This window comes from Musa acuminata, chromosome BXJ1-5, assembly GCF_036884655.1.
Source record: "Musa acuminata AAA Group cultivar baxijiao chromosome BXJ1-5, Cavendish_Baxijiao_AAA, whole genome shotgun sequence".
Lineage (NCBI taxonomy): Eukaryota > Viridiplantae > Streptophyta > Magnoliopsida > Zingiberales > Musaceae > Musa > Musa acuminata.
In genome coordinates this window covers 11,951,782-11,974,381 of record NC_088331.1, presented here as the reverse complement: position 1 = coordinate 11,974,381, position 22,600 = coordinate 11,951,782, and the positions used below count along the sequence as shown (strand labels likewise).

General features: G+C 39.5%; 1 pseudogene; it reads left to right on the top strand.

Moving 5' to 3' along the window:
- Positions 1-22,600, top strand: part of LOC135673895 (noroxomaritidine synthase 2-like) — a 96,707-nt pseudogene that overhangs the window by 2,991 nt on the left and 71,116 nt on the right.

The window sequence follows — 22,600 nt, the reverse complement described above, 5'->3', positions numbered from 1 at the left end:
TTGGCCCCTAACAGAGTTGATGGCATTACCTCCCAATCCCAACTCCAATTATGTGCTAACTATGATTCCTAAGACATAATCTAAGCAAGATAAGTCTGGTTTCTTTTGACGATCTTCCGGTGAACTTTTGACAATCTCTCGGCAATGTTCCGACGGTCTCCTAGCAAGCTCCTGGACTTCACGACGATCTTCTTAGTGAGTTCCGATAAGCTTCTTTGGCAAGCTCTTGGACTTCTTGGTTGGTTCCGGTAGAACTTCTGATTAACGTTCGGACTTCCAATGAACTCTCAAACTCTCAACGAAATTGTGTTCTTGACTTTGGGACTTCATTTTGCTTTATGCCTTGCTATCATAGTTAATCTTGCATATACAAAAACACACTTTGATTTAGACAATTATTACTTAGCATGAATCATGTTGTCCGACATGTCATTGGTCCATCGACGCTTCGTCCGATTCTTCGGCACATCGTCCGATCTTGCAGCCTATTTCCCAATCGATCATTTGATCTCTGCAACTCCGATATCCTTAGAGCAATATCCGCTCTTCTTGGCCCAATGCCCGAATCGATGGCCCGAAGCCTTCTATCGATATGTCGATCGATCCTCCGGCCCGACGTCTAATCTTCTGACACGTTTTCCTCCAGCACAACATGATTCTTCTTGCTTTAATTGTCTCTCCCTGATCGAAGCATCCCGCGTCACTCAAAACACAGATCAGATCATAAAGACTTATCAATTGGTTTTACCATCAAAATATGAGATTTAACAATCTTCTTCTTTTTGATGATGACAACTAATTGATGACGGAGTTAACCTTAACTCCCGGAGTTTAAATAAACTCCCCCTATCAATATGTCATATTGATAGAACTCTTGGATTCAAAAATCCAAGTAACATATTATCATAAACTTATATATAACATCATCATACTTCTCCCCCTTTGTCATCAACAAAAAGGAGAAGTTCAACTATCAATTATCATATCATACATGATACTCATAAGCTAGCAAATTTATATCATTTTAGAGCATCAACACAATATCATAAGTATTTCATGCATTCATATCATCATATGAAAAATATCAAGAAGAATTAGGTGATGAGATATACATTAAATGAATATAAGGAAGTTTCGAAAGATGAAAGAAAAATCAATTTATGTTTACCATGTTCCAAACTTCAAAGCACATCATCTCAAGTTGTGAGAAAAAAAAATCATAGAAACATTGTGATTCATTTGGACAAATATTCTCATTAATAAACTGTAAGAAATCATTCGAGAATAAAAGTGAGGGATCTTGATTCAATTAAAGAAAATATCAAGATTTGATTCCGAGAATCAAGATCATGAGTTCAATAATACTTCCTTTTAATATATAGCATGTAGAATCATAGAAGATCAAATAGTAAGAGATCTTCAAAATAAAATTTCAGTCATGAATTCCTAAAAAGATATTCTCTTTAGTAAATCGTAAAAGGAGACGTAGGAGAAAAAGATTTTAATTTATGCATAAGAAATTTTATGATTCAAATTCAAATCTTAAGTAATTCCGAGGAATCAAAATCACGATATAGGTAAAAACTCGTTCAAATTCAAATCATCAAAATCTTTTCAAGAAAATTCAATGAAGACAACGTAAATAGATTCTCATGAGAACTCGATTCATGCATAATGTCTCAATTTTTCATGAATGTCATAAGACATGATTTATTTCAACAAATCTCTTCTTTTATAAGTGGATAAAAGAAACATAGGAGATCTTGATTCATGCAAAAGAAATCTCAAGTTATAAATTTTAAAAAATCAAGATAAAGCTCATTCAAATCGTTAAATCAAGATAATTTTCAAGAGATTATATAAGATAGATTCATCACTAAGAATCACTTGTTGAAAAATCGAAAAGCTTTAGAGGTATTTTTAAGAAAAATATGCATTCCCCCTTTTTGTTTTAATCTAAGTGATTTGATTTCATACAAGTATGCCTAAGTTTTTTTATATAAAAATCATATATTATGGTTTGAAACTTAAAAGGTCACGTTTTGTAAAAATCGATAATCCATAAATCTAAGAATCATTATGCATAAATTCGAAACATAAACTTATTGAGTATAATATCAAATCATTACTTCAAATGAAACATGATTTCATTAATCATAGAGCATCATTAAAACATCAAGCATGATTTCATAAGGCGTTTTTAATCAAAATCATTTTGTTTATTTATCATAAAACATGATTATTTTCAAAATTACTTAGCATGATCCCTATTTTTTTTGGCATTTTCATTACATCATTAAAGATGCAAATTTCAAGAAAAATAATTAAACTAAATTAAAAATAACACATGAAAAGCATTATGTAATTTCGAAATAAATTAAAGGAGTTTCATTTGAGTTGTTTACCTCATTTAAGAAAGTCGTTAAGGCATAGTTTGCCACCTCGCCTTTGTTTTTCTCCTCGTCTTTGGATGAGTTTGATTCGTCCAAAGTCACCTTCTTTTTTTTTTTAAGTTCACTTTTAATTTTTTATTCTTGTTTTAAAAATTTCATGAGGGGTTCAAGTTTACCATCACGTGAGCTTATGCTTGAGTAGTCTTCGATTGTTCTTAGTCTGAAATCCTTCCTGTTCTTTAGAAAGTGGTTCTCTATTAGGATCAAGAGCACTAAGAGGGGGGATGAATTAGTGCAGCAGAAAATTTTCATCGGTTAAAACAACTTTTGTATGATGAAATCTATTTTCGATGAAAACCATTTCGGAAAGATCTTTAACTTGAGAGCAAACGAAAGTATAGTTGATGTAAAGCAATAGAGGCAGTTTGCAGTTAAGATAAATAGCAGAATATAAATGCAAACCGAGATTTAGAGTGGTTCGGTCAATCTTAACCAACATCCACTTTTGGCTTCTTCCTCCGATGAGGTCACTGACGTCCACTAGAGGCCTTCCTTCAATAGGCGAAGGCCAACCACCCTTTTATAGCTTTTCTCCTTTTAAACGGGCTTAGGAGACAACCCTTACAAGTTTTCACTCCTCTCTTGAATGATCAACACTTAGAAAGAAAGAGAGAGAAGGACTCTAGCTTTTACAACACTTTTAAGCTCTTAAATACTCAGAATAAAAGCAAGCTTTTTGGTTTCCTTTTCATGCAGAAAGGGTGGGGTTTATATAGGCCCAAATCAGTTTGAATTCGGAGCTCAAAAGTGTCCATTCCCAGATTTCCAAGGTCCTAGTAGTACCACCGCCATAATTGGGCGGTACTACCGCCTATTATCTATCATTGAGTGGTACCACCACTCAGTCTGGGCGGTACTATCGCTTGACATCGCTCGGAGACCGAGCTCAAGTGGTACCACCGCCTGACAGGGGCGGTACCACCGCTGGTAGTAATAACTACCGTCCGGACTTCCGACAAACTCTCAAACCCCCAACGTGATCTTGGTCTTGACTCCGGCTCAACACTTGCTACTGCTAGTCATAGGTGCCCAGCAAGCCAATCACGTGAGTGATGGCACGTGTGACTTGATACAGAATCTTTTTGCTTATTATATTTTGGCGTATATCACTTTATAACTATTGCATAAATGTATATATATTGTGATGTCCTTGGATTTGTGCAATGGGAATCGGATCGTGATGAGATCACGATAATGAGATCGATTCACCTTTAAACACATATCCTAAATAATCCCGGTCATAGGTTACTCGAGAGGGACATCGTGATAACCGGATAGACTGGTGTGCTGTATACCCGTCCATATGATGGATGCAGCTGGTCTCATAGCTGCTCGTGTAGGGACACTAGGGATACAGTACAGGTGCTCATTGGAGAATGAGTTCACTGATTGATCCGCTTACGGAATGCTGGATGGTTGATGATGCCTTATTGTCAGACAGCGATTCCGTAGTCCTAGTGGTGTATCTGGTCCTTAGACTTGAGACACCAAGGATGTCCTGTATGAGTGCTCCACTCTTTGATACCAGACTTATAGGTTTGGCTGTCCCCAGATCTAGTACAGCTGGTCATTGGGAGTGGTAGTCGACCTTACGAGGGCTATTGAGTGTCAATAGAGGATCATCCACTCTCGGCATAATGAGAGGAATATCCCATGTGTTCTTGCTCAGACAAATCCCTGGCCAGGGTCATTCAGGTTGAGAGAGAAAGAGTTCTCCGGGAGAATCCGATTAGAGCGAGACTCGAGTAGAAACTGTATGGGTCTGACAGCACCATGCTCGATATACGGTCTCTGGGATATTAGATGGATGAGGGACTATAGGTACATGGTAACTGAGGACAGACAGGTCCAATGGATTGGATTCCCCTGTATCGTCTGGGGACTACGGCGTAGTGGCCTAGTACTTCCGTAGTCGATGAGTCGAGTGAATTATTACAGAGATAATAATTCACTCAGTCAGAAGGAGTTCTGACAGGTATGACTCACGGCCAGCTCGATATTGGGCCTAGAGGGTCACACACATATGGTAGGCATTGCGATGAGTAGAGGTTCGGATATGAGATATCCGACGGAGCCCTTGTCTTATTGGATGCAGATCCAATACCCACTAGGGAAGGACCTATTAGGGTTTGACACGGGATCTCTATAAATAGGAGGGATTCACAGCCTCATAGGCTAAGTCTTTGCTTGCCCTTCCTATTCTCCTCTCCCTCTCCCCCTCAGAGTAGGCCTGGAGTTTTGAGGAGCGTCGTCGCAACCCTGCTGTGTGGATCACCGCTAGAGAGGAGGACGCTTGACCTCCTTCATCCTCTCCTAAGGATCTGCAAGGAAACAGGGATATACGATCTCCCTAGGTAACACAATCTCTATACGCAGTTTTGTGTTTTTTGCGGATTTTGCGCACCAATCTTCGCACGACGATGAACATCTTTTTGGGAATCGGGGATTTTTGTTTTCTTGTTCTTCCGCTGCGCATATGATGTCGCCCCCTATGATTTCCCAACAGTGGTATCAGAGCCAGGTTGTTCGTGCGAATGATTGGTTTTGAACTGCGTGTATTGTGTTTAGGAAGAATTTTGACGTCAAAATCGTTGACGCAAAAGCGAGGAAGGGCAGCAACAGTTGCTGCCCTCGATCTGCATGCCTGCAGCCACCTGCAGCGGCAGCCGCAGTCGCAGCCAGGCAGCACAGCGCCGGCGCATGCGCAAGCGCTGTGTCTGCAGCAGCCGGCCGGCGGCCTGCTTGCAGCAGGCTTGCTGCCGGCGGGGCTGGCAGCCCGCGGGTAGAGGCGCCTGCGGCCGCTGAGTCCGCGGGTAGAGGCGCCGCGGGGCAGCAGCGCGGGCTGAGGCACCGCAGGGCAGCGGCGCCTGTGGCCGCTGCTCCCACGGGCAAAAACCCCGCAGGGGCGGCCGCCAGCGAGGCAGCACCGCCTGCGGGCACTGCCTCGCCGGCAGGACTGCCCGCGGAGGCGGCGACGCCCGCGGGGGCCAGCGGGCGTGCCGCCCGCAGGCGAGGGCAGCGCCCCGCCCCTCGCCGCACAGGCCGCCGCCGGCAGGGTGGCGGCGGCGGCAGCAGCGAAAAGGGGAAAGGGCATTAGGGTTTTCTGGGAAAAAGACAGTTTTGCCCCTCGGAATTTGAGAAATTCCAGTTTCTGTCTTTTGTCCAAATTATGAAAATACCCTTAGGAATTGAGAAATTCCCTACATGTCCCTGATTTCAGAAAAATATTAATTAATTAAAAGGTTTAGTTGATTATTATTTTTATTATTATCTAGTAGTCCTACATGATGATGATTATTTATACATGTGATGTATGATGTGTGGACGGATGATCATGGACCGTGTGATGTGTGTACTTGTGATTATTATTATTGAGGTCTGCGAACCTCCATTATATTTCTCGTTTATTGTCGGGCCTGCGTGCCTATGATTAAGTTGTAATCACATGAGGAGGCGCAGCGGGAGCGTGGATGCCATAGCGGGACCCACGAGACGGACGATCGTGATGCATGGAGATGCATCAAGATGTCGACGGAACCGACGAGGACGAGATGGACGATCACAAGGCATGGAGATGCACCGTTGCACACATAGATCTTGATGTGAGTGATTAGGCCTACTGGCTCGGGCCTAATCATATTAGGTTGTGGTCCATGATCATCTGGTGTGATTGCTTATACACATACTAGATATGTATATATATTTGCATGCGATGTAGATATATATTAAATATGCATATGTGTGACATGTCATATTAGGAGACCAAATCATAGAAACATCTCTCGATAATATTAAGTCGGTAAACGTGAGGCAATTAGATTGACCCACGTGGCCTTCCATCGTTATGAGTAGGAACCGAATCCCGGTGTAGGTTGAGTTGGTCGAGTCCCTCGAGACTCACCTATATCGCGATTCGCTATCTTGCTTACGACATAGAGATGTCACCGGTGACCTGAGGGCATGATATGCTTGGTCGAGTCCCTCGAGGGTATATCATCAAATCAGACTCATCTTGTAACGAAGGTGTTGACTTAACCGAGCATCATGGTTGGTCGAGTCCCTCGAGGCCATGGTGATTCGGAGGCCGAACAGGACGGGAATCACAAGGAGTTGTGATCGGCAAGAGTTGTCTATCTTTTAGGCTTAGTGTGATTGGTCGAGTCCCTCGAGGTTACACTAAGACGCTGATTGGATCCTGATCCCCACTAGAAGTCTGCCGGAGACTTCCGTTTCACGTGCTGAGGGTGTCGCGTGACTCGTTAGTAAAATAGTGGGAGCATATTAAGATAGAAGTCCATATCTTGATAGTTTATTTCTTGCAAAATCTGCATGTTATTCAAATCCCTTACGTGGCATACTTGATGTCAACCGCCTCACTGGTCCAAATTATACGGATTGGCTCCGTAACTTGAGAATTGTTCTCACAGCGGAGAAAATCGTGTACGTCCTTGATACAGTGATGCCTACGCCCGAAGAAGGGGCAAGCGAGGATGAGATCGCTCGCTACGTGAAGTACATTGATGACTCCACTCTTGCTCAGTGCTATATGTTGGGCTCTATGACTCCAGAGTTACAGAGACAACATGAAAAGATGGATGCCAGATCCATTCTCCTACATGTCCGTAAATTGTTTGAGGAACAGGGAAGGACTCAACGATATGAGATATCCAAGAGCCTTTTCCGCGCTAGGATGACTGAGGGGACACCGGTTCAGAACCATGTCCTAAAGATGATTGAGTGGATTGAGAAACTCACAGGTCTAGGAATGGTCCTAGAGGATAACTTGTGTGTGGACATTGTGCTTCAGTCCCTACCAGATTCCTTTTCACAGTTCATAATGAATTTTAATATGAACAAGCTTGAGGTGACTCTCCCAGAGCTCCTCAATATGTTGAGGGAGGCAGAGAGTACTATTAAGAAAGAGAAGCCAGTTCTCTACACTGGTGAGACCAGAAAGAAAAGGAAAGCAGAAAGGTCCCTTAAGAAGGGAAAGGGCAAGGGCAAACAAGGTAAAGCAAAGGTTGCTAAGAAAGACCCAACAAAGGACAAAGGCCAGTGCTTCCACTGTGGTAAAGATGGGCACTGGAAGAGAAACTGCAAAGAGTACCTTGCAGAAAGGTCGTAACAAAAGCTTGATGAAGCTTCAGGTACATTTATGATCAGTCTCCATTTGTCAGACTCTTATGATAACACATGGGTATTAGATACCGGTAGTGCTTATCATATATGCAATTCGTTGCAAGTTCTGGCAAGGCCTAGGAGACTAGAGAGAGGCGAGATGGACCTCAAGATGGGTAATGGAGCAAAAGTTGCTGTATTAGCTGTTGGCGAGGTCGCCCTACATCTGCCTAGTGGAGCTTTTATTGCATTAGATGCATGTTATTTTGTTCCTTCTATTATCAAAAACATTATCTCCATTTCATGTTTAACAGTTAGTGGATATAAATTTGTTTTTGAGAACAATGGTTGTTCGATATTATTAGATGATAAGATCATCACGAAAGGAACATTGCATAATGGTTTATTTATGTTAGACACCACTCCACATATCATAAATATAAATGTGTCCAAAAGGAAACGAGATGAGTTGAACAGTGCATACCTGTGGCATAGTAGGCTAGGTCACATCCATGAAAGAAGGATTCAAAAGTTGCTAAATGATGGATATCTAGATCCATTCGACTATGTGTCATATGCAACTTGTGAGCCTTGCATTCGTGGAAAACTGACCAACTCTCCATTTAGTGGAACTGGAGAGAGAGCCACTGAGTTGTTGGAACTCATACATAGTGATGTATGTGGACCCATGTCAACTCATGCCATTGGAGGTTACTCCTACTTCATTACATTTACTGATGATTTCTCAAGGTATGGATATGTGTACTTAATGAAGTACAAGTCCGAGGCCTTTGAGAAATTCAGAGAGTATAAGAATGAGGTGGAGAACCAGACTGGAAAGAGTATCAAAACTCTTCGATCAGATCGAGGAGGTGAGTACTTAAGTACAGAGTTTACTCACTTCCTCAAGGACCATGGGATATTATCCCAATGGACACCTCCTTATACACCTCAGCTCAATGGTGTCTCTGAAAGGAGAAATCGTACATTATTAGATATGGTACGGTCCATGATGAGTTTCGCTGACCTACCCATCTCATTCTGGGGATATGCCCTAGAAACCGCAGCTTACCTTCTGAACAGAGTTCCAACTAAGTCGGTAGTGTCTACACCATATGAGATATGGAAAGGGAAGAAGCCTGATCTTAAGGTTGTTAAGATTTGGGGCTGCTCTGCCCATGTTAAAAGACATAACCCCGATAAGTTAGAATCAAGGACAAGGCGATGTAAATTTGTGGGATACCCCAAGGAAACTTGTGGGTATTACTTCTATCATCTCGAGGACCAAAAGGTCTTTGTAGCTAAGAGAGCAGTGTTCCTTGAGAAGGAACACATTCTTGACGGAGACAGTGGGAGAATGATAGAATTGAGCGAGGTTGGAGAACCAAGCTCAAGCACCACTCTACAGCTCGAGTCTGTTCAGGTACCTAATACACAAGTATCAACTTTACGCAGGTCTGATAGAGTATCCCATCCTCCTGAGAGATATGTGGGACATATTAGAGCAGAGGATGTAGAGGATATTGATCCTCAGACCTACGAGGAGGCTATTATGAGTATAGACTCCGGGAAGTGGAAAGAAGCCATGAATTCTGAGATGGATTCTATGTACTCCAATAAAGTTTGGAACCTAGTTGATGCACCCGAAGGTATTGTACCCATCGGTTGCAAGTGGATCTTTAAGAAAAAGATCGGAGTAGATGGAAAGGTAGAGACCTATAAAGCAAGGCTAGTGGCTAAGGGGTATCGTCAAAGGCAAGGTGTTGACTACGACGAAACTTTCTCACCCGTAACAATGCTAAAATCCATCAGAATTCTATTGGCTATTGCAGCACACTATGATTATGAGATCTGGCAGATGGATGTGAAAATCGCATTCCTCAACGGGAACCTGGAGGAGGAGGTGTATATGATGCAACCTGAGGGATTCGTGTCCAAAAACTGCCCAGATAAGGTGTGTAGGTTGCTTAGATCCATTTATGGACTAAAGCAAGCTTCCCGAAGTTGGAACATAAGATTTGATGAGGCAATCAGATCTTATGACTTCGTTAAGAACGAAGATGAGCCTTGTGTATACAGAAAGGTAAGTGGGAGCGCTATTAGCTTTTTGGTGTTATATGTGGATGACATCCTCATCATTGGGAATGACATAGGAATGCTATCCACAGTAAAGGCTTGGTTATCTAGACACTTCTCCATGAAGGACTTAGGAGAAGCATCTTATATCTTGGGGATTAGAATCTATAGAGATAGATCCAAAAGAATGCTTGGCTTGTCCCAGTCCAGGTACATAGAAACTATTGTCAAAAGGTTTGGCATGGAAAATTCCAAGAGAGGTCTCATACCGATGAGACATGGGATATCGCTTTCTACGAGTATGTCCCCAAAGACTCCAGAAGAAAGGGCGAACATGGATATGATACCTTATGCCTCAGCAATAGGGTCTATCATGTATGCCATGCTATGTACTAGGCCTGATATAGCGCATGCTTTGAGTGTCACGAGCAGGTATCAGGCGGATCCAGGCTTGGAGCACTGGAAAGCAGTAAAGTGTATCCTTAAGTACTTGAGAAGGACTAAGGATCTTTTACTAGTATATGGAGGTAATAGCCTTAAGGTTGAAGGCTACACTGACTCAAGTTTTCAGTCTGATGTCGATGATAGCAAGTCGAATTCAGGGTATGTGTACACCTTGAATGGAGGAGCAGTGTGCTGGAAGAGTTCCAAGCAAGATACCACTGCTGACTCGACCACAGAGGCGGAGTACATTGCTGCATCAGATGCAGCAAAGGAGGGAGTCTGGTTGAAGAAGTTCATCACAGATTTGGGAGTCGTGCCGGATAGTGAGGAGCCGATCTCCCTATATTGCGACAACTATGGGGTGATTACTCAAATAAGGGAACCCGGGTCTCATCAGAAGTGTTCTGAGGAGGTTCCAGCTTATAAGAGAGATCGTAACCCGAGGAGATGTAGTAGTGGAAAGAGTTCCATCCGAAGATAACATTGCAGATCCACTGACAAAGCCGTTGTCTCAGATTGTCTATGAGCGTCACAGGAGTCTGATGGGGATCAGACACATAAGTGATTGGCTTTAGGTCAAGTGGGAGATTGCTAGTCATAGGTGCCCAGCAAGCCAATCACGTGAGTGATGGCACGTGTGACTTGATACAGAATCTTTTTGCTTATTATATTTTGGCATATATCACTTTATAACTATTGCATAAATGCATATATATTGTGATGTCCTTGGATTTGTGCAATGGGAATCGGATCGTGATGAGATCACGATAATGAGATCGATTCACCTTTAAACACATATCCTAAATAATCCCGGTCATAGGTTACTCGAGAGGGACATCGTGATAACCGGATAGACTGGTGTGCTGTATACCCGTCCATATGATGGATGCAGCTGGTCTCATAGCTGCTCGTGTAGGGACACTAGGGATACAGTACAGGTGCTCATTGGAGAATGAGTTCACTGATTGATCCGCTTACGGAATGCTGGATGGTTGATGATGCCTTATTGTCAGACAGCGATTCCGTAGTCCTAGTGGTGTATCTAGTCCTTAGACTTGAGACACCAAGGATGTCCTGTATGAGTGCTCCACTCTTTGATACCAGACTTATAGGTTTGGCTGTCCCCAGATCTAGTACAGCTGGTCATTGGGAGTGGTAGTCGACCTTACGAGGGCTATTGAGTGTCAATAGAGGATCATCCACTCTCGACATAATGAGAGGAATATCCCATGTGTTCTTGCTCAGACAAATCCCTGGCCAGGGTCATTCGGGTTGAGAGAGAAAGAGTTCTCCGGGAGAATCCGATTAGAGCGAGACTCGAGTAGAAACTGTATGGGTCTGACAGCACCATGCTCGATATACGGTCTCTGGGATATTAGATGGATGAGGGACTATAGTTACATGGTAACTGAGGACAGACAGGTCCAATGGATTGGATTCCCCTGTATCGTCTGGGGACTACGGCGTAGTGGCCTAGTACTTCCGTAGTCGATGAGTCGAGTGAATTATTACAGAGATAATAATTCACTCAGTCAGAAGGAGTTCTGACAGGTATGACTCACGGCCAGCTCGATATTGGGCCTAGAGGGTCACACACATATGGTAGGCATTGCGATGAGTAGAGGTTCGGATATGAGATATCCGACGGAGCCCTTGTCTTATTGGATGCAGATCCAATACCCACTAGGGAAGGACCTATTAGGGTTTGACACGGGATCTCTATAAATAGGAGGGATTCACAGCCTCATAGGCTAGAGTCTTTGCTTGCCCTTCCTATTCTCCTCTCCCTCTCCCCCTCAGAGTAGGCCTGGAGTTTTGAGGAGCGTCGTCGCAACCCTGCTGTGTGGATCACCGCTAGAGAGGAGGACGCTTGACCTCCTTCACCCTCTCCTAAGGATCTGCAAGGAAACAGGGATATACGATCTCCCTAGGTAACACAATCTCTATACGCAGTTTTATGTTTTTTGCGGATTTTGCGCACCAATCTTCGCACGACGATGAACATCTTTTTGGGAATCGGGGATTTTTGTTTTCTTGTTCTTCCGCTGCGCATATGATGTCGCCCCCTATGATTTCCCAACAGCTACATGTCTTACTACCATCGTAATTAATCCTGCACACTTATCTCAACATATAGATTAGATAAATAAATGACAATTGACTTCATAATCAAAATTCGAGATTCAACAATCTCCCCCTTTTTGATGATGACAATCAATTGATGATGGAGTTAACCTTAACTTCCCCTATCTATATGCCATACTTGAGATAAGTTATTCTTGAATTCAAAGCCTTTGAATTCAAGAGACATATTGATAAGTTAAGTTCTTTTAAACTTATCAATACCCCATCATGATTCCTATCATGATATATCTTTCTAAAAATGATATCAAGGCTTGACATCCATTTTCAAGTCTCATTTTTAAATATGAAAGATAGCAATCATAGCAATTCATCATATGGTAAGATATCAATTTGTAACATTGCGATGTAAGCTCTTGATATCTTAACACAATGCAAATATGGCAATCATAACAATTCATTATATGGCAAGATATCAATTTGTAACATTGCGATATAATCTCTTGAGATAACACAATACAAATATGGCAATCATAGCAATTTATCATATGGTAAGATATCAACATTGTAAAATTACGATGCAAGCTCATAATGCAAATATTTCAAATATAAGCTCTATGTATAGCAATTCATTCTATCATAGCAATTCATCATATGGCAAGATATCAATTTGTAAAATTACGATGTAAGCTTTTGATATCTTAACATAATGCAAATATGGTAATCATAGCAATTCTATCATCAATTTATCACATATTCTATCATTAATTTACCACATATTTCTCCCCCTTTATTATCAACAAAAAGGAGAATGATTCAAGCGTATTTCAAACATAGTAATAAGTGTGGTAAAGATTCATGTCATAGAAAGATTCATATCATTTTTCAATAATAAGTGATAACATACCGTACATACAAATTTTCTAAGCAAATATGACATGGAGATAGCTTTCGTTACTTCTTCCCCTTTTTGTTATTGACGTTTTGCATCAAGGAGGAAAGTCATTGTGAACTATCATGAATGAAGTTAAAAAACAATAAGAGATTAAATCATACTTCATTTTTATAAGGATCAAGATATGCATGTGAATTAAATCCTTGTAAGTGTTCATCTCAAAAATAAATCTTCCTTTATCAAGAAGAAATTCATATCATTTCATCAAATCCATTTCTCGATTAAAAATTATTTTTCACAAGGTAAATTCATGAGAGATGCATTTGTTAATCAATTCCATATGTCAAAAATCATGGATCATTGATATAAAATAAACTTGATATAACATAGGCTCATGAAAGCTACATTAAGTCCGGAAAAGAAATACTAAATCATGTATTATTAGGATCAAGAAAGTCCGAAAATAAAATTTAACAAATTCATGCATTCGGACAAAGTTTTGCCATAGTTTTTCAAACACAATCATGAAGGTAAAATATGCTTATCATCATGGAAATTTTTGCATCAAGACATACAATTTCTAACATGTTATTAAAGCATGTAATCATGTAACATATGATTTTTAGCATTGAGTTTCTAAGTGATTGATCATAGAATCAAGAAAGTCCAAAAAACCAATTTAATAAGTTCATGCATTCGGACAAATCAACATTTCTAATTCTCTTCTAATGAAATCAAATTGTTCTTCACTTAAAGGCTTTGTAAAAAATCAGCTAATTGATGTTTAGTGTCAATGAACTCCATAATTATATCATGATTAGTGACATGATCTCATATAAAGTGATGTGTAATATCAATATGTTTTGTTCTTGAGTGTTGAATGAGATTCTTTATTAAGCACATTACACTTGTATTATCATATTTAATGGGAATATTTTTAAGATGAACTTTATAATCTTCTAAGGTATTTTCCATCCACACAACTTGTGCACAGCATGCACTAGTTGCAATATACTCAGCTTCGGTTGTTGATAGAGCAACCGAGTTTTGTTTCTTAGATGACTAGGAAACAAAGGCATGTCCTAAAAATTGATATGTTCCTGATGTGCTTTTTATATCTAGTCTACACCCAACAAAATCTACATTAGCATAAGCAATCAGCTCAAAATTCTCGGATTTTGGATACCATAATCCTAGATTTATGGTACCTTTAAAATATCTAAGTATTCTTTTAACTACTTTGAGATGAGATATATTAGGATTCGATCGAAACCTAGCACAAAGTCCTATATTGAACATGATATCTGGTTTAGTTGTAGTGAGTTAAAGTAAACTTCCTATCAAACCCCTATAAGTTTTTTGATCAAAACTTTCTCCACTTTCATCAATTTTTAACTTAGTGGAGGTGCTCAAAGGAGTGATGATAGCTTTTAAGCTATCTATATTAAATCTTTTTAGCAAATCTAAAACATATTTAGTTTGACTAATAAAGATGTCATTGCTTAGTTGCTTAATTTATAAGCCTAAAAAGAAGGTTAATTCTCTCATCAAACTCATTTCAAATTCAAGGCTCATAGTTTTAGCAAAAGATTCACAAAGAGATTCGTTCATAGAACCGAAGATAATATCATCAACATAAATATGAATAATGAGAAAATTATTTTTAAATTTTTTGATAGACAATGTAGTATCGACCTTGCCTTTAGAGAAATTTGTTTCAATAAGAAAAGAGCTAAGTCTCTTATACCAAGCCCTTGGGGCTTGTTTTAAACCATAAAGAGCTTTAGTTAATTTAAACACATGATTAGGGAGACTATTATTTTTAAATTCGGGAGATTGTTCAACAAAAAATTCTTCAGAAATAAAGCCATTAAGAAAAGTGCTTTTAACATCCATTTGAAATAACTTAAAATTATTACTATTAGCATAGGTAAGGAGCATCCTTATAGCTTCGAATTGAGCCACAAGAGTGAAGGTTTCTTCATAATCAATACATTCTTCTTAGTTGAAACCTTTGGCTACTAATCTAGCCTTGTTTCTAACCACGTACCAGATTCATCTTGCTTGTTTCTAAAGACCCATTTAGTACCAATAACTAAATGGTCATTTGGCCTAGGAACAAGCTTTCACACCTCATTTCTCTCAAATTGATTTAACTCATCTTACATTGCAATAATCCATGAATCATCTTTCATGGCTTCGTCAATACATTTAGGTTCAATTTGGGAGAGAAAAGCGGCGTTTGCACAAAAATTTTTAAGAGAAGAATATGTTTGAACCCCCTTAGATGTGTCTCCTATGATTACCTCATTAGGATGAGCATCTACATACTTCTAATCCTTGGGTAAGGATGTTTCGGAAGTGGATGCATCCAAGTTGCTAGTTGGAGAAGGGGTTTCATTTAAATTCAAGGAATCGAAATTAACATCATCATCAAAATCATTTTTTCTTGATTTCGAAAATCTCATTGAAAACAACATGAATGTATTCTTTTATAATTAAAGTTCTTTTATTGAAGATACGAAATGCTTTAGAAATCAAAGAATAACCAAGAAAAATTCCTTCATCGGATTTAGCATCAAATTTTCCTAAGGCATCTTTTTCATTCAATATAAAACACTTGCACCCAAAAACTTTAAAATATGAAACATTGGGTTTTTTATTGTTCCACAACTCATAAGGGGTTTTGGTGAGTATGGGTCTTGCTAGAATTCTATTCATAACATAGCATGCCATGTTTACGGCTTCGGCCCAAAAATATTTGGGTAGACTATGTTCATTCAACATGGTTCTTGTCATTTCTTATAAATTTCTATTCTTTCTTTCTACTACTCCATTTTGTTGAGGATTTCTTGGATTAGAGAAGTTGTGGTTATATTCATTAGATTCATAAAATTCTTGGAAATCACAGTTTTGAAATTCACCACTATGATCACTTCGAATTGATGAAATCATAGAACCATTTTCATTTTGAACAAGTTTACAAAACTTGGTGAAATATCTAAAGCATTTACTTTTGTGTTTCAAGAAATAAGTCCATGTGTATCTACTATAATCATCTACAATAACAAAAACGTATTTGCTACTTCCTAGGCTTGATGTAGAGATTGGTCCGAATAAGTCCATATGGATCAATTGCAAAGGTCTAGAGGTGCTTATTTGATTCATAGATTTGAAGCTACACTTTATTTGTTTTCCTAATTGACAAGCATTACATACATTATCTTTGATGAATATGATATGAGGAATTCCTCTTATAAGTTCTTTGGATGAAATTTGGGTGATTAGATTCATGCTAGCATGACCTAATCTTCTATGTCAAAGCCAAGCATCGTCATTCAAAACCAAGAAACACATTTCATTACAAAGATCATTGATGTCAATGGTGTATACGTTATTTTGTTTTAATGCAATCATAGATATGTTTTTGTGTGGTTTTTCAATGATACAAGCATTAGATTCGAATTTGACAATATATCCTTTATCACACAGTTGACTAATGCTCAAGAGGTTATGTTTTAAACCATTAACTAACAAAATATTTTCAATAAAGAAGTTGTATTTGTTACCTATGGATCTTTTCCCAATAATTTTACCCTTGTTGTTGTCTCCGAAGGTGACATAGCCTTTGTCTATGCTAGTGAGCTTAGAGAATTGAGATGGATCTCCGGTCATATGCCTTGAGCATCCACTATCAAGGTACCATCTCTTGCTCCTAGCTTGTGATGGTATGTGTTTCTACAAAAGATGATTTTTAGGTACCCATTTAATCTTGGGTGCCTCAAAAACTGATCTAAATTGTTTATCATGTTGCATGGAGTTCTTTATGGTTCCTTTTGAAACACAAATCAATTTGTTAGGACTAATCTTCTTGAATGGACAATGATAAGTTTTATGTCCATGTTTGCAACAAAAGTTGCATTTGTTTTAGTGCGAAACATGCAAGATAGGGCCTTTAATGAAGGTGGTTGGATTTTGGTGAAGATTTTCCACAAATCCGATTCCACTTCTTTTAGGAACGTGACCCTTATTTGTAAGGATCATATTCAAAGACTTGCTACCAACCTCGAATTTCTTTAATGTGTCCTTGAGTAGTAAGTTTTCCTTTTAGAGTATTTCTAAGTCATGGCATTTCATATATGGAACTAAACTATCATTATATTTAATTTTTAATTTATCAAAATTACTAACAAGAATATCATGCTCCTTTTTTAACAATTTATATTTTTTACTAATTGTTTTACATTCATCAAATAAATCATGGAAAGCATTTAACAATTTATCAAAAGATAAATCTGCATCAATTAAATTTGATACCTCCTCTTCGATTGCCATGAGTGCATAATGAACAACTTGCTCGGTGTTGGACTCCTCTTCTTCGAATGTGCTTGTGTCATCCCACGTTGCTTTGAGCGTCTTCTTCTTTGGTGTTCTCTTCTTGGCTTGGGGATAATCACTTTTATAGTGTTCCAGCTTCTTGCATTCGTAGCAAATAACTAGGTCCATTTTGGTTTCAAATTTATTTTTAGTGTCATTTTTAAATTTATTTCTTTTAATGAATTTTTTAAATTTCCTTGTTAGAAGTGAAGTCATCGTCAAAGTCCTCATCACTTGAGTTTTCTCTCAAGTATTCTTCTAGAGTTCTAAGTGTCATATCCTTCCTGTTCTTTGTAAGGATATATTCATGCTCTTCATAAGCTTTGCAAGTCATTTCATAGGTCATTAATGACCCAATTAATTCTTCAAGAGGGAAGTTGTTTAAATCTTTATCCTTTTGAATAATAGTGACTTTAGGGTCCCAACTCTTTGGAAGAGATCTTAGAATTTTATTAACGAGCTTAAAATCTAAAAAAATTTTACCGAGTCCTTTTAGACCATTGACGATATCCATGAAACGGGTGTACATGTCACTTATGGTCTCGCTCGGTTTCATTCGAAAAAGTTCGTAAGAATGTACTAAAAGATTGATTTTTGACTCTTTCACTTACTTATGTCTTCGTGAGTCACTTCGAGTGTATGCCAAATATCAAATATAGTTTCATAAATCGAAACACGATTGAACTCGTTTTTATCAAGTGCATAAAATAAGGCATTCATAGCCTTTGCATTAAGAGTGAAAGTCTTCTTTTTCAATTCATTCTAATTGATCATTGGAAGAGAAGACTTTGAAAATCCATTTTCAATAATATTCCAAAGTTCAACATCCATGGAAATAAGAAAGATCCTCATTCGGGTCTTCCAATAGGTGTAGTCTGTCCCATTGAACATGGGCGGGCATGTAATAGAGTGACCCTCTTGATTTTTGACATATGCCATATCTCTTGGGTTTTAATCCAACTAAGAGTGAACCCACTTTAATACCAATTGTTAGGATTAAAAGCAATAAGGGAGGGGGGGGGGGGGGGAGGTGGTGGGTGTGAATTGGTGCAGCGAAAAACTTTCATCGGTTAAAACGACTTTCGTACGATGAAATCTATTTTTGATGAAAATCGTTTCGAAAATATCTTCAACTTGAGAGCAAATGGAAGTATAGTTGATGTAAAGCAACGAAGGCAGTTTGCAGTTAAGATAAAGAGTAGAATGTAAATGCAAACCAAGATTTAGAGTGGTTCGATCAATCTTGACCTACATCCAATTTTTGGCTTCCTCCTCCGACGAAGTCATCGACGTCCACTAGAGGCCTTCATTCAATAGGCGAAGGCTAAGCACCCTTTTATAGCTTTTCTCCTTTTGGACGGGCTTAGGAGACAACCCTTACAAGTTTTCACTCCTCGAATGATCAACACTTAGAAAGAAAGAGGAAGAAGAACTCTAGCTTTTACAACACTTTTAAGCTCTCAAATACTTAGAATAAAAGCAAGCTTTTTGGTTTCCTTTTCATGCAGAAAGGGTGGGGTTTATATAGGCCCCAATCAGTTTGAATTTGGAGCTCAAAAGTGTCCATTCCCGGATTTCCAGGGTCCTAGTAGTACCACTGCCATAATTGGGCGGTACTACCGCCTATCATTTGTCATTGAGCGGTGCCATCGCTCAATCTGGACAGTACTACCGCCTGACATCGCTCGGAAATCGAGCTCAGGCGGTACCACCGCCTGACAGGGGTGGTACCACCACCTGACAAGGGCGGTACCATCGCTACCAGTAATAACTATCGGTGGTACCACCACCAGACAAGGGCGGTACTATCACCCAGAATTCCTGGGAGACCAAGTCTCTTGGGTGGTGCCACCGCCGGCCAGGAATTCTAGGTCAGAATGGACTGATCCATTCGGCCCAATTTGGGTCTACTAAGGGCCCAATTGGCCCCAATGGGATCACCTCCCAATCTTAACTTAATCTACATGCTAACTATGACAACTAAGACATCGATACTACAGATCGTGTTCCGGTGCATCAATCTCTTCTTCCGGTGAGCTTTCGGCGAACATCCGACGAACCCTCGGCGATGCTCCGGTGGACTCCCGGTAAACTCCTGGACTTGCGACTATCTTCTTGGCGAGTTTCTTTAGCAAGCTCCATGGACTTCTCAGATTGTTCCCGCAGAACCTTCGATGACCATCCGGACTTTCGACGAACTCTCGAACCCCCAACATGATCTTGGTCTTGACTCCGGCTCAACACCTGCTGCATGTCTTACTGCCATCGTAGTTAATCCTGTACACTTATCTCAATATATAGATTAGATAAACAAATGACAATTGACTTTATCATCAAAATCTGAGATTCAACATTCTCAAGTTCTTTACGTGCATTGAACATCATTTCATAGGTCATTAGAGACCCGATAAGTTCTTCGATCAAAAAAGTATTCAAATTTTTTGATTCTTGTATAGCCGTTATTTTCGAATCCCAATTCTTAGAAAGCGATCATAAAATCTTGTTAACGAGTTCAAAATTAGAAAAGCATTTGTCAAGAGCTTTTAAACCATTGATGACATCCGTAAAACGGGTGTGCATGTCCCCAATGGTTTCACTTGGCTTCATTCGAAATAGTTTAAAATCATGTATTAAAATATTTATTTTAGAATCTTTTAATCTATTAGTGCCTTCATGTGTGATTTCGAGAGTGTGCCATATATCAAAAGTCGTTTCGTAAGTAGAAACCCGATTAAACTCGTTTTTGTCTAAGGCACAAAATAGAGCATTCATAGCTCTAGCATTTAAAGAAAATATCTTCTTCTCCGAATCATTCCAATAGTTCATTAGAAGATTATTAGGACCGGAGCGGCACTAAGAGGGGGGGGGGGGTGAATTAGTGCAACGGTAAAGTATGATAAACTTTTGACGATTTAAACACTTTCGGAAACTTCGTACGATAAAAGCAACGTTTCGTTTGAAACCGTTTCGATTGCGTTTTAACTTGAAGGCAGTAAGCTATTGAAGGGGTTTGCAGTAAGGTAATAGCAGGAAGTAAATGCAAACCAGAGAAGACGGTAGTTTATAGTGGTTCGGTCAATCGTGACCTACATCCACTCCTCCGATTCCTCTTTCGTTGAGGCCACCGGCATCCACTAATGATCTTCCTTTACTAGGCGAAGATCAACCTCCTTCTTACACCCCTCTTACAACCTCTTACAAGTGGTTCACCCTTTTACAAAGATTTCAATGAAAAGAAAGGAGGTGAACACTCAAGCTATTGAAAACAAGACTTTTCCTAAAGCTTTTCTCAACTTCTAGCTTCTCAAAAGATTGTTCTCTTAACTGACAATTGAGGGGTATTTATAGGCCTCAAGAGGATTCAAATTTGGGCTCCAAAATTTGAATTCTCTTTGGTTCCCGATGTTGGCGGTGCCACCGCTTGTCAGTGTCTGACACTGACAGTGGACTGGCGGTGCCACTGCTAGACCCTTCGGTTCACCGTTTGAGCTTTAAATTTAGCCCAAACCAAGTCTAATTTTGGCCCCAATTGGCCCCTAACTAGGATATAGGATTATCTTTTAATCCTAATCCTAATTAATGTACTAACTACGAATTTAAAGACATTTCCTAAGCTATTACAAAGTCCGTAAGTCAAGACTTCTTCCGGCGAGCTTCCGACGAACTTTCGGTGGTCTTCCGATAAACTCTCAGAAACCGTTCTGCAGACTCCCGGCAAGCTCCTAGACTTCATGATTTGATCTTGGTGAGTTCCAACGAGCTTCTTCAGCAAGCTCCGATCTTTCTCGGCGAGCTTCGCGAACTTCCAACGAACCTTCCGGCGAGCTTCCGAAAAACCCTTCGGCAAGCTTCCTACTCATTCTTGGCTAGTTCCGGCAGCATTCTCGACGAACCTTCGGACTTCCGTCGAACTCTCGAACTCGCAACAAATCCTTTGCGCTTGACTCCGACACTTTGTTTCGCTTTATGTCTTCGTCGTTATCGTAGTTAATCCTGCACACACAAGCCAAAACTCTACTCCGATCTAGACAATTATTACAACGCGAATTGACATTCTGTTGCCCGACACATTATTGGTTAGCGCTTCATCCGATTCTTCAGCGCATCGTCCTCTCTTGTGGCTTGTTGCCCAATCGACAGTTGACCTCCGCAATCCCGATATCCTTGGCGCAATTCCGCTCATGGCCCAATGCCTGACGTCCAGAGCCTTCTGCCATCCAATATCCTAACGTGATCTCCTCCGGCGCAACGTCAATTCCTCCTGCGTCAACTATCTAATCCTGATCAAGTAGACCTGTATCACTCAAAATGCAGTTTAAATCATAAACACATATCAAGTGGTTTCATCATCAAAATACGAGATTCAACAATCTCCCCCTTTTTGATGATGACAACCACTTGATGACGGAGTTAACCTTAACTCCCGGAGTTTAAACAAACTCCCCCTATCAATATGGCTTATTGATAGAAACTCTTGGATTCAAGAATCCAAGCAACATGTCATCATAAACTTATGCATAACATGTCATGTCATCATACTTCTCCCCCTTTGTCATCAACAAAAAGGAGAAGTTCCTACTCTTATGTGTTTAGAGATAAAAAGTTTCATACATTGCATGAAATACATAGTATCAAATTTTATCATCATGCAATCTAGCAATTAAAGATGTGTAAGTTTAGCATGTTTGCTTTTCTTGAGATAACAACTAATTGCTTCTCTTTAGACTACAAGCTAGCAATTTTCATGATATGCAAGTTGCAAGCTAGCAAATTTTTGCTTCCTTTGTAATGTTTGAGCTAGCAATTTTGCTTCCGTAATAAGTTAGCATGTTTTGTATTTTGAGATAGGCAAGATAGTGATATTCAAGAAGATAACTTTTGCTTCTTGAAATAAGCAAGTTAGCAATCTTTGCTATTTAAGATAGACAAGCTAGCAATCAAGTTTTTGCATCTTCTTGACTTGTGCAAGCTAGCTATCTCCCCCTTTGTCATTGTCAAAAAGAAGGGAAGACCCTTTACATCAATTATGACAAAAGTAAGTATCAATCTTATTTGTGCATCATCATATTTTTCAAATTAGAATATGCATATTTTCAAAAATCTTATATTCTTTCATGCACGATATTGAATAAATCGATCAACATTATGAGGATAT